This window comes from Crotalus tigris, unplaced genomic scaffold (genome assembly GCF_016545835.1).
Source record: "Crotalus tigris isolate CLP2741 ecotype Arizona unplaced genomic scaffold, ASM1654583v1 scf7180000018975.1359446, whole genome shotgun sequence".
NCBI classification, from domain to species: Eukaryota; Metazoa; Chordata; class Lepidosauria; order Squamata; family Viperidae; genus Crotalus; species Crotalus tigris.
The window spans coordinates 676,593-690,846 of NW_024097306.1; the positions used below are offsets into that span (position 1 = coordinate 676,593).

At 39.3% G+C, this 14,254-nt stretch overlaps 1 protein-coding gene across 2 annotated transcripts in view; it reads left to right on the forward strand.

Moving 5' to 3' along the window:
- ALPK2 (alpha kinase 2) overlaps positions 1–14,254 on the forward strand; it is an 84,519-nt gene that overhangs the window by 42,875 nt on the left and 27,390 nt on the right. The window lies entirely within an intron of this gene.

Here is a 14,254-nt window from a genome sequence, read left to right on the forward strand (position 1 = left end):
AGAGACTGTATTGTATAGAAAATATGTATATATAGAGATTAAAAGTTATATGTATGATGAGGAACAAATTGTTAGGAATATATACACTGGAATGTTACGTTATGTCCATCTTTGTTTTAACTGTTTTATAAATAAAAATTTTAAAAAAAATGGTGGAAGGCTGAGTCAACCTTGAGCTGGTCAGGATCGAACTCTGTGGGCAGAATTTGCCTGCAATGCTACATTTTAACTGCTATGCCACCATTGCTCCGAAAATCTTCTGACAGTGAGAACTATTAAGTGAGGGCTCCATCACTGGAGGTTTTCATAAATAAACTGGACAATCATTTGACTGAACCGTTGAGCTGGGGTTGGACTAGAACAATGATGGCGAATCTTTTAGAGACCGAGTGCCCAAACCGCAACCCAAAATCCAATTATTTATCACAAAGTGCCAAGGTCGCATCAGTATTTTGGTACCCTCAGGGAGAACAGGGGGTGTGACCCACTGGGTGGGAGTGGCTGAGGTGGTGATGGCAGACTGAGTAGGCGTGGCTGGGTTGGACATGGCCACGATGTTGCTCAAGGGAGGAAGCCTGTGGGGGCTGGGCAGGATTGGGGGAGATCCAGGGGGTCTCTAGTGGGTGGGGCGGTGGGCAGAGGGCTCATCCTGCAGGGTGAGGCAGGGGGTAGGGCAAGGGTGCCATTGCTGCATGGCAAGGTGAGGCAGGGGCAGTTGCAGCCCCCACACACAGAGGCCAGCGAGTGCATGGGGGCGTGTTCTACCACCTCTACTTGAGCTTGCTAGCCAGCTGCTTCACCTCCTTTGTGCTGGCTGGGGCTGCCGCTTCGGGCGCTAGTGGTGGCCTAATGGACCTGCACGAGCTGGCGGCAGCGGCAAGTGTGCCCACAGAGAGGGCTCTGAGTGCCGCCTCTGGCACGCATGCCATAGGTTTGCCATCACTGGACTGGAAGATCTTCAAGATCTTTTTCCAGCCCGATGATTCTATATTCTGCATTTCTTCCTGTCTTTTGAAAACTTTCTCTAGTTTTTTCCCAGGACTGTTTTCTAACAACCACCCACTCCATTATTTAACTAGCAACTTCTCCTGATTCTTCTTCTCCCTCCTCCTCAGCATTTCACTAGGAAAGAGATAAGAAGGGAATTAGCTGAGTTACTTTGGTGTATGCTTAAACATTTTCTTCATGGTTTGGGGTATTTTGGGGGAACTTGAGGATCGGCCCTCTGCATAGACCTTGAGTGATGCATCTCCCTAGGAGTCTTTTGCTCCACCTTCCCAGACTGGGGCTTCCTTAGACATCCCCCTGCAGGCTGCTGCCTCTCTCTGTCCCTTTGGGGTGAAGTACATCCCTCTGTACTTCACCCCAAGTACAGAGGGTGTATACTTCGCTTCTCCTCTCTGAAGGAAACCTCCAGCTGATGCCTTCATCCCTCTTCTCCCTTGGGGGCCAGGAAAAGGATATTGCCCACTCCAATGGGAAATCACAATGATGTCTTTCTCCAGCCATCAAATTCCTGCACAGTCCAGAGGCATCCAGGAAGTTACTTATCAAAGACAGTAACTTCCTGGATGCCTCTGGGCTGCACAGGGTCAAGCATGGAAATGTGTCTCTCCATATTTCTTCTCATTTTTTTAGCTCAAACTGCCAGCATGTCTCCCAGCAAGTGAAGAGGTGGGTTTTCCCCAAGGCTTTAGATCAGGGGTCTCCAAACTTGGCAAACTTTAAGACTTGTGGATTTCAACTTCCTGGCTGCCGCCGTCTGTCCCCTCCAGTCAAGAGTCATATGCCCACCTGACACCATAGCTCAGGGGTAGGCAACCTTGGCTCTTTTATGACTTGTGGACTTCAACTCCCAGAATTCCTGAGCCAGCATAGCATAGCTGGCTCAGGAATTCTGGAAGTCCACGAGTCATAAAAGAGCCAAGGTTGCCTACCCTGCAACTGCACCTTTTCTCTTCTTCTGCTGAGTCATGCCCACCCAGCCACAGCTAGTATGGACTCAAAACTTATAGGTCATAACAATTATTCACTACTTTGCTTTGTTGTACAATGTTTTTTCCCCCCAGTGTCTTTCTAAAACAAAGCTTTACAGCGGACCTTGTCACGCCATCAATCTATACTATGTAGATGTTTCTGCTGTTGAGTCATAAGTTATTTGCATGCAGGAAGTAGAAACTTAGTAATTTTTTTCTGGTTGTTGTTGTTGTTGTTGTTGTCGTTGTTAGAACATCAGTTTTTTGTTCAGAGTAGCAAGCTTAATTTTGGAGAGAATTCAGTCTTTTGTTCAGTTATGTAGGACCTTTTATTAAATACCTTCTTCCGAAAATTTAAAACTTTATCACATTCCCACCAGAGGTGAAAGAATATTCCCTTTAATTACAGCCTCATAGCAACCTACTGTGAGGCTGCATTTAGACGTTATTTGTAAGATTAATGACATGGCTGTATTTCCTGAATAGATGTTAATAAGAATCCCTCATGCTGCCAGAGAGATTGCCAAAGATGATCATCTAATTGTTTCTCTACATCAAAGTCTTGAGTTTCTTTTAGACCCGTGGGTAGACTTCATCATAGTTTATTTCAAATAAAAAGTGATACAGTTTTTAAAAAACGATTTTATTTATTTATTTATTTAGATGACTTCTTCAGACATCCATCTTATGTATCATAATCTTGCCTCACAAAGAAATGAAACAAGCATCAAAAAGTCATTAAACTACAATCAAAACTCCAGGTGACTCAAAAATATCATGCCTCTACATCAGTGTTATGTAATTCTAGCATCTTTAAACTGTGTAGATTTCAACTCCGGGAATTCTGAGAGTTAATGTCCACACAGCTCAAAGTTGCTAAGGTTGAAAAATACTGCTGTACATGTTAACCTTCCACCTTACTGGGGTTTACCCTCATTCTACTCAATGCTTGTGAGAAGGCCTTCCACAAAGCTAGAAGGGTAGGAGCCTGCCACATCTCAAGGGGAATAACATTTCACAGGGGACAAAGTGCTCATCCTAAGTCCCACTGGATGACAACACTTAAAGGAAAGAATCTGATGTACCCATCTATCCATTCTGGTGCCACAGGTTGATATACTCAGGAAGAGGTAGTCTTACAAATAATCTGGCCTCCATATATCAGAAAGAAACTGGGTACTTGTGAACTCATTGAAAAAGCAGTGTAATATGGGCAGTACCAGTTTTGTCTTCAGGAGATGGGTGGTGGGTAAGTAGGTAGGTAGGGATAGACAGACAAACAGACAGATATAGATAGATAGATAGATAGATAGATAGATAGATAGATAGATAAAGATAGATAGATAGATAGATAGATAGATAGATAGATAGATAGATAGATAGATAGATAGATATGGATGGATATGTGGGAAGTCAGCCCCCCCCAGAGAAGGAAATATTAAAAGGGGAGAATATTATATTTCCTCAAAGGATCTGAAAGAGGCAGAAAAGCATGCCCAATTTTTCTTAATAGCCCCAAATCTCCCTCCCCCAAGCAGAAACCAGCTCTGTAGAAATGCAGATGTAATAATTCATTCAAGAAGGTTGGAGCCCTCCAGCTAGAGCAGTGGTTCTCAACCTGTGGGTCGGGACCCCATTTGGGGTCGAACGACCATTTCACGGAGGTCGCCAAACAAGGCTGTCTGCCATTTTTCCCCCTTTTCTTTGGCCACGCCCCTGGCACCCATTGATGTATAAGTGGTTGGGGGTCACCACAACATGGGGAACTGTATTATGGGGTCGCGGCATTAGAAAGGTTGAGAACCACTGAGCTAGAAGATTAGGAAGACAAAGACACCTAAAATCTACATACTCCACCCAACCTTAAGACAGGACATAATAGAACTAACCCAAAGATGCCAAAGGGGAATACTCAGATTCAGGTCAAAGTACATGACACAGGAAATACAAAGCCTCAAACAGGAACAAGAAACAACTCCAAACAAAAGTCCAAGATGGTATAAAAACCCACTCCCTACTACATGTACTAACTCTTTTTTCTTCCAGAGCCATCTTTCTGTCTGGCTCTCCTCTTCAATAAACTACAACCTTCTTTCTAAAGCAGTTGCCATGTTGTTTATTCCTGGCTTGGACTGGACCCTGATAAAGACTTTTCCTTCAACGGACGGATGGATGGATGGATAGATGGATGGATGGATGGATGGATGGATGGATGGATGGGTGGGTGGGTGGGTAGGTAGATAGATAGATAGATAGATAGATAGATAGATAGATAGATAGATAGATAGATGATAGATAGATAGACAGATAGACAGACAGATTAAAAAAAGATGTCTGTTTGCATATTCCATCACTTTTATTGTAATATTGAAATAGTCTGAGACCACGCTTGCCATTGTGCTTTTGTCTCTAACTGTGGTTCAGCTAGCTCTCTTTTTCACTGGCTTGAGTTGCATGGTTCTGTATTTTCCAGCGTATAAGACGACTTTCTAAAGCATGCAAATCGGCGCCGAAGTCGGGGGTCATCTTATATGCTGAGTCGTCTTATACGCCAGAAATTACAGTAGTTTCCAGCATATAAGATGACTTTCTAGGCATGCAAATCGGCGCCGAAGTCGGGGATTGTCTTATACGCCGAGTCGTCCTATACACCGGAAAATACGGTATGTTATCAGTGTAGTTAAAGGAGAAATGCTTGGAATAAATCTTGGAAACTTTTTTTCTCCATATTGGCTCTTTACTCATTATGGAAGTCATTCATTTGATGAAGGTCTGTGGTGAAGAGAAAGCACAAGCTTATATTCTTGCCCCAAAGCTGAGTATCTTCCATTGGAACTCGGGGTTTTATGGCCTCTTCTACTACAAGAGGAATAATGTTTCCTTGAAAGTATTTTGCTTCTCATCCAAGAAGCTTCTTCAGTTCTGAAGGAAGGAAAAAAAGGAAAAGGAAAGTCCAAAAAGAAAAAAAAAACCAAGAAAGTCCAGTTGTCTTTTGGAAAAGCACCTTTGGACAACTATGACCTGGATGATTGAGAATCTCCATAAACAGCTTGATAATATATATTTTAAGCATGGTATCCACCATCCTCCTTTACTTTGTGACAAGGTATAGAATGTTTCTTTTTATTCTATAGTGTATTGATTTAAAAATAATAATAAAAATTGTTTTTAATAATTGTACAGTATAGTTTTGTGAGGCAGATCTATCAGAAGGGTTTGAAACAGATTCTTCAGTTTTGGAATGCCATAATTTTTATTCTGCTATATGAACTAACATGCTTAAATAAGTCTTGTTCTCTCCTTCACATGCTCTCTTATTTCCATATAGGGCTGTAATTATTATTAAATAGCTTATTTAATTTCTCCAGTACATGGATTCTTGAATACTGAACAGTTTTGCATTCAAGGGAATGTTTAAAATATTGAAACTGATTTTTTTTCTGTTTGTGAGACTAAATATAAAAGCATTGTAGATTTTTAAAAGTTACTTTTCAATTGGGGGCTTTGATGATTTCATGAAGTTCTTTTTTAATAAAATGGGAAGAATGTGTTTCATTAAAAAGAGTTATGAGGATGTCATCTTCAAATACAGTAGGCAATTTGCATTCTCTAGTTTTAACGCCCTGGATTTTATTATTTGCACATAGCTACAGTAATAACAAAATTATTCTCCCAGGAAAGAAAAAGAGAGGATGGAGGAACAAATCTTTGAGTGCTCCTTTGATGTTTTTAAATCAAAATTGTTGGTTCTTACTTGTGCTGTTCTAGTTGGATAAATATTGTCAATCTTATTTTGAAATTATTATTGAATAGCTTATTTAAATTCTCCAGTACATGAATTCTAGAGCCGAGTTTATATTTTTGTAAATGAATACTTTTTCTAGTCAATTAAAAGCTTGAGAAGATCAGATAAATGAAACTAAATTCTCTTTGCAGAAATGAAGTATGATAGAGTTAGATATATTTTGTCTGGGAATAAATTCAGACTGATCTGGATGTTTAATTCTGCATATGATTAATTTAAATAATTTTGGAGTATGAGGGGCACATGACATGGATTTTGTAATTTGTTAACTAACATAGTTATTTTGTATTTTAATTTGACTTATTTTCTCTCATTTAAAATAATGATCAGCTTCATTATAGATTGTAATGTGGGAAAACTTTTATCCTATGTTTGTATGGATTGATTAGATAGCTTTCCTAAACTAAAAAGATAATTTACAGAAGGATATCTGGATACTTTCTCCTGATAAGAAAAAGTTTCTTAGTGTCAACTGGCAATTGGCTTTGTAATTGGCTTTGTAATTGATTTGCTGTGCAAGGAGGGGTTATTCTTATCTTTTCCAACTAACTTTCCTTTTTCCTTTTTCCTGGTTGTGTTAACTATAAAAGGGAATGTAAAATGGGTCTTGGGGATCTCCCTATTCATAGAGATATCCCAATTTTTCAAGGTACCCTAATAGCAATAGCACTTAGACTTATATACCACTTCACAGTGCTTTACAGCCTCTCTAAGCGGTTTACAGAGTCAGCCTATTGCTCCCGACAATCTGGGTCCTCATTTTACTGACCTTGGAAGGATGGAAAGCTGAGTCAACATGCCTTTAAATGATCTTCCGACTTGATTGCTTATATTGGGAAGGTAAACCGAGGCAGAATCTAGGGCCAGATTTGGCTATCAAGTATTCAGGTAGTCCTCAGCTTATGATCACAACTGGGACCAGAACTTCTATTGCTAAGCGAGGCAAATGTTAAATGAGTTCTGCCTGATTTTATGACCTTTTTTTGCCATGGTCCTTAAGCGAGTCAATGAAGTCGTTAAGGGAAGCAAGTGGTGTACTGAAGTGAATCTGGCTTCCCCAATTTACTTTGCTTATTGGAAGTTGACTTGGAAAATCACAAATGGTGACCCTGCAACCATCAGAAATCCATGCCAGCTGGGAAGGGCCTGAATTTTGTTCGTATGACTGCAAGGATGCTGCAGTGATAGTGATATAAGTGTGAGGACAGGTTATAGGTGAGTTGTTTCACTGCCATTATAACTTTGGACGTTGCTAAACAAAAGAACTGTCTTCATTGTCTGTCAGCATACACCTACATCCAAGTAACCAGGAACAGTCTTTGAAGTTCCTCCAGAAGTCTTCCAAAGGGTCCGTAAACTATTTGTTTACTGACCAAAGTTACAACAGCACTGAAAAAAGCGACTTAAGACTGTTTTTCACACTTAGGACCTTTGCAGCATCCCCATGGTCATGTGATCAAAAATTTGGGATGCTTGGCAACTCCATGTATTTATGATAGTTGCAGTGTGTCAGGGTCATTTGAGACCTCTGACAAGCAAAATCAATGGGGAAAACCGATTCACTTTACAACTGTGTTAGTAACTTAATAACTGCAGTCGTTCACTTAACAACTGTCTCAAGAAATGTCATAAAATGGGATAAAACTCATGAACTCTCCTGTTTACCAATGGAAATTTTGGGTTCAGTTGAGGTTGTAAGTTGAGGACTACCTGGACTAAGGACAGAGTACAGTTCTTAGAGTCCTCTTCTCTCCTTTCCTCTTTGCTTTGGTCCCTTCCCTTTTCCCTTCTCTTCCCGCAGTCTCTTCCATTTTGGCAGCTGTGGAACCAGCTGTTCTCTAATACCAATTTCTTCCAGCTCTGGAAATAGGAATTTCCATGAGTCAATGTTATCAGAAATTAATTCTAGTTATAGTGCTTTCACTTTATATGTTTGTTTTACCTTCTGCAATCTGCTGTCCTTCTACACCTTTAGTAAGTTAACTACACCGATGTACGTTGACCTACCAACTGGGATCAGACACTCCTATTAATGTCATTCTTGAATTTCAGCCATCATGCTGTATTTATATTTGGATATTACAGCTGATGCTTTAAACTATTGTAGGAAAATATTTTAAATAGAAACAAATACAAATACAGTACAATGATCTAACCAATTTCTGAACATGAGAAAACTCATCTCCTAATTTATTAATTAATAATCAATACATTAATTAATATTAATCAAATAAACAAATAAATGTTAAAGAGCCAACCCATGCAAATATCAGATCCAGTGCAAATAGATACTAGCAAAAATGGAAAGAATAAAAAACATGCTGCACTGTGCATCAATTCCATGTGATTCATTCTAACTGGAAAAATCAATGAGAAAATTAAAACTAATCCAAATTTTATTAAGGCTTCACACAGGCTCTCAATCAAGTTTTATGGACAATGTTGGGATCTGCTTTTCAGTAAAGCTAAACTAAAGCCTCCCTAGTGAAATTTAGTTAATTTTCATAAAATAAATAGAAGTGGTTCTGATTAGGCATGGGTAAGAGATCAACAGAAAATTCAGCATTTCAGAAAAGAGAAGCACTTATCTGACTTTGGATGATGTTTAAGAATTGGCTGATCAGAGTTAGAGTCAGTTAGTTACAGTAGAGTTTTCCCTGTCTAGTTGTGTCTGGGCTGTTTCTTGGCCAAGGGAGCCAGCGTTCTCCAAAGACATTTTCCTGGTCACATGCCACGTTGTTACCTTCCCATCAAAGTGGTACCTATTTATTTACTTACATTTACTAAGTGCCCAGTTAGTATATGGATGTAAGCTGAATGCAGAATGGGAGTAGAGTACTTCACATATGTGTAGTAGAACAATAAAGGGAATGGGTGCTGAAAGGATGTGAACTGAAAAATTTGAGTAAATAGCACAAAAGGAGTATATTAAACTGAAGTCTGAGAACTGCAGAAGAAATGAGAGAAGAGTGAGTGGGCTGAGTGGAAGGAGAAGATCAAGAATATTGTGGATGGAGTTGAGATGCTCAAAACCCAAGAGCTGAGAAGTTTAAAGAATGGACATGATGAAAATGTATAAAGGTAGACATGCATGAAAAAGTAGAACGAAGGGCATGATAGATTGAGCTATACAATATTTCTTAGGTTTTCTCTTATTTCAGATTGTATTCCCTTGATTTATAGTAGAGGTAGTCCTTGATTTACGACCACAATTGAGCCGCAAATTTCTGTTGCGAAGTGAGACAGTCAGTTTTGCCCCATTTTACAACCTTTCTTGCTACAGTTGTTAAGTGAATCGCTGCAGTTAAGTTAGTAACATGGTTGTTAAGTGAATCTGGCTTCCCCTTTGACTTTGCTCGTCAAAAGGTGATCACATGATCCCTGGACTCTGCAACCGTCATAAATATGAGCCTGTTGCTAAGCGGCCGAATTTTGATCACGTTGACTGTGGGGATGCTGCAGCGGTCGTAAGTGTGAAAAACAGTCATAAGTCACTTTTTTCACTTTCAACGATCACTATACAAATGCTTGTATATCAAGGTCTACCTTTATTTCTTATTTCATTTCTACCCTTTATATACCTTGCCTGTCCCCAGCATGATAGGCCTCTAGGTCTGTTCTGTTTCGTTTTTGAATTTACTTTTGGACCTCATTTCTTTCTTTCCCTTCACCCTCCATGGCCTCACTTGCCCTCACTGTATTTAATCAGATTATATTGATGACACTGCAAAGCTGATGGTTGCACTATAATATTAAAGAGAAAGTGAAATGGGACAAAGGGCAGGCAAATGAACTTGACCTCATGTTCCAAGGACATTTTGAAGAGAACTTCCACCATACAGCCGGTCCTCGAATTACGATCACAGTTGAGCCAAACATTTCTGTTGTTCAGTGAGACAGTTGATAAGTGAGTTTTGCCTCATTTTACGACCTTTCTTGCCACGGTTGTTAAGTGAATCGTTGCCGTTGATAAGTTAGTAGCCCAGTTGTTAAGTGAATCTGGCTTTCCCATTCACTTTGCTTGTCAGAAGGTTGTAAAAAGGTCATCAAAGTTGGAAGCCACCTTGGAGGTCATCTAGTCCAACCCCCTGCTCAGGCAGGAAACCCTATACCATTTCAGACAAATGGCTGTCCAGTCTCTTCTTAAAAACTTCCAGTGTTGGAGCATTCACTGCTTCTGGAGGCAGGTTGTTCCACCAATTAATTGTTCTAACTGTCAGGAAGTTTCTCCTTAGTTCTAAGTTGCTTCTCTCCTTGATTAGTTTTCATCCGTTGCTTCTTGTCCTGCCTTCAGGTTGACTCCCTCTTCTCTGTGGCAGCCCCTGAGATATTGGAACACTGCTATCATGTCCCCCCTCTTCCTTCTCTTCATTAAACCACAAGAAGTTGTTACAGTGATTAATTCAAGTTCCCAATAGATAGGTCTTCAAAATTAATTCTGGATGATCACTGTGAGTTTTCAACAGGTTTCAAGGATGGTGAAGGTCACGTCACAAACATTCGCATCCCAGAAAGGGCAGGTTTCAAACATGATTAAGAGGTAATGGGATAGGCTATTTTTCCCTGGACTCTGACTATGCTAAAGTTTAAAAGTCTTTTGATTCCTTTTTGCAATCAAACAGAAATAGCTAGCTGGAAGAGGAATTGCAGATGAGTTCCTAGTGTTTTATTTATAAAGCTGTAGGAGGATGGAAATTTTGATGGAATTGGAAAATAGGGGGGAAATCAGAAATAAGTTCTACTTAGTTCTTTTTCCAGTAAAACTGTACATATGCATTTTGGGGATTCAAAAACATCTGTACAGATAGTCTTCACTTACAATAGTTCATTTAGTGACCGTTCAAAGTTACAACATCACTGAAAAAAGTGACTTATGACTATTTTTCACACTTAAGACCATTGCAGCCTCCCACTGGTCACATGATCAAAATTCAGACACTTGACAACTGGTTCATATTTATGATGGTTGCTGTGTCCCAGGATCAGATGATCACGCTTTTGAGACCTTCTGACAAGCAAAATCAATGGAGAAGCCAGATTCACTTAATAACCATGTTTCTAACTTTAGGAACACGAAGGTCATAAAATGGGGCAAAATTCACTTAACAGATGTCTCATTTAGTCACAGAAATTTGGGGCTCACAGGGCTACCTGTGTATGAAACAAATGAAAACCTCGCTCAGTGGCAGATATATTCAAATGTCATCCTAAAAGCAAACCAATTCAGCTCAAATTCTGGGCCAAGAAATTGGCATATAGCTGATAGGGGATGTACAATTAATGATTCCAGGATGTTATGTAGCATGGAAATCCAAAGAAAGACTTAGATGCAGCCTCAAAATCTTTTCTGAAATTGGATTAATACACTGAAATGCTCAGTTCTCAGGGTGATAAAGATTTGGGAGATGTATAAATACAGTCTCCTGTATTACAATATCAGTGCAGCTACTCTTCATTTCATTGGTTCAAGGAAAACAGCTGTCGGGAAAAAGAGAATATCAACGCTCCAATATACAGTACATGTAGTCTTTGACTTAATGTTCGTTCGTTTAGTGGCTAAAGTTACAAAGGCACTGAAAAAAAAACGACTTATGGCCTTTTTTCACATTTATGATTGTTGCAGCATCACGTGATCAAAATTCAGATGCCTGGCTCATATTTATGATGATTGCAGTATCCTGGGATCATGTGATCCCCTTCTGTGACCTTCTGACAGGTGAATAGGGATGCCAAATTCACTTAACAACCATATTACTAACGCAACAACTGCAGTGATTCACTTACTAACTGTGGCAAGAAAGGTCATAAAATGAGGCAAAATTAACTTAACAACTTTCTCACTTAGCAACAGAAATGTTGTAATAATAATAATAATAAAGTTGGAAGGGACCTTGCAGGTCATCTGGTCCAACCTCTTGCTCAGGCAGGAAACCCTATACCATTTCGGACAAATGGCTGTCCAGTTTTTTCTTAAAAACTTCCAGTGTTGGAGCATTCACCGCTTCTGGAGGCAGGTTGTTCCACTGGTTAATTGTTCTAACTGTCAGGAAGTTTCTCCTTAGTTCTAGGTTGCTTCTCTCCTTGATTAGTTTCCGTCCGTTGCTTCTTGTCCCGCCTTCAGGTGCTTTGGAGAATAGCTTGATTCCCTCTTCTTTGTGGCAGCCCCTGAGATACTGGAACACTGCTATCATGTCCCCCCTTGTCTTTCTCTTCATTAAACTAGACATATCCACTTCCAGCTTGATTGTGGTCATAAGTGAAGGATTACCTGTATGGTCATATATTGATTTTCAGATGAGAAATAATTAAGTTGCTGGAATTCTTGTAGCCCTATCTCTTGTCTCGATATAAAAGACTCTTAAGATTATATTTGGAAAAAAAAATTAGTTTTGGTTCAGGTAGATGTCAAAGTGCCTGACAATTGTAATTTTTTTCACTAAGTAGAAAATTATTACATAAATTTGAATAAATCTTGGTAATTAAATATAATCAATGCTGTTTGATTTTGAAGGTATTTAATTTTACAGTAGGTTAAAGCCAGTTTTAACATTGCCAACTTTTGCCAGAGGCTGCTTTGCAAAAAGAGCTTGAAATAATGTACAACCTACATAAAGGGAAATAAAGGAAATTGCTGGATTAGGAAGGATTGACCCAGAGCGAAGGCCTGCAATATAAATGTGCTCCTGTGTAATATGCTTGCAAATCATATCAAGCATGCTCAGTGCTCAGTGGGGGATTGAGTTTGAACTGCCCGTTTTCGTTTTCCACTCTGCGATCACCTGCAGAGTAGGCAGACTGATCAGATGATGTTAGCAAGATTCCAAAGCATTTACTAAAAGGTTAAGCAGAATATAAGTAGAGGTTGCACTAAGCAACCAGAAATGAAGCTGACTTTTGCAGAAAGTTAACACTGAACTTTGACTGTAGAGAGGTAGTCTAATTAACCTGTGTTGTTGCAAAAATAAGAATCATATGGCATCTTAAAGGCTAACACTTTTATCATGGCGTACAGTTTTGTAGATTATAAAATGAAGAGAATATGTTCTCAAAATATGTTTTCTTGAGAGAAATATATATCATTATATATATAGAAGATCATTATATATAAAAATATCATTTTTTTTCTCTGTGAAAAAACTTTTGCATTAAGGAAAATTGAAATAGTGATTATGTGTTTGTGTGCGTGTGAGCGAGAAAGAGAGGGAGGGAGGGAGGGAGGGAGAGAGAGAGAGAGACAGAGAGAGAGAGAGAGAGAGAGAGAGAGAGAGAGAGAGAGAGAGAGAGAATCTATTACATTATGTACTTAACAAACTGCCCTAAATTTAATAATTTTAAATGAGGCCATCATCATTAATATAATATATACTATATTTGAATAAATAACTTGAGGCTACACCTTCTGTTTTTGGAGTGTATTTTAAAATTAGAGAAATGTTTTCAGAAGTAAATAGGAAGTTAAGACTCCTCTTTATTTTAATCAAAGCCAATAAGTTTTTATTGATAGATTTCAAATTTAGCCTATGTGAAAAAATAAAATATAGAAAATATAATAAGATATGCATAGCATAGAACTCTCCTTTCTCTGATAAATTGCTGGAAAACTTTAAGGCTTTCTTCAGTGGGCAGAATGACCAGGATTAAGCTGGGTATTAATAAATCTTCGGCACACAAAAAGAATATAAGGACTGTTTTGATTAACCAGGCTGAGCATTTCATTCTTGGAAGCTAAAAATTGGATGTGAACACTGGGGAAATCTTCAGACATGCACTCATGATATGGTCCTTCTCAAATGGATTACTAAAATGTGCTCTATGTTGAGTTGCTCTACAGACTACTAAAAAGCTACAGCTGGCCTAGAATGCAATGCCATAGGCATTGATGGGTACATTATGGTATGTGTGTGTCCTCACTGTTTCATGAGCTGCACTGGTTGCCAGCTGGCTTTCAAAATGTTGGCATCTAAAGCCCTTCATGGCATAGGGGCTGGATTCACAAGGGACCACCTGTCTCCCTACCTTTAGGCCCGTTGGGTGAGATCAACTAGAGTGGGCAGATACCAGGTCCTGTCAATTAAGCGGTGTCATCTTGTGGGACCTAGAAAGTGTACCATTTCAGTTAGAGCTCCTGCCCTGTAGCATAACATATGCCTAGAAATCCATACTGCTCCCACACTTTTGACTTCCCCCAAACTGAAACCTAGTTATCCACCCATACCCTGAGCTAGAATGGTGGTTGAGCTCCTTTGGTTTACTTAATATATTTTATTTTATTATTTGTAAGCTGCCCAGAGTTGGTTGGCCTTGACACTGAAATAATAATTAAATAAAATATCCTGTTGTTTGTGCTCAACCTCAGGTCAAGAAGACTTCTTTGAGTGGAACTCAAGTGGCCATTGGCTTCATAGACATGTTCATGTAGTTTTCTTAGCAACAGTAGACTGGTTTGCCATTTTCTTCTCTTGACATGGTTCCT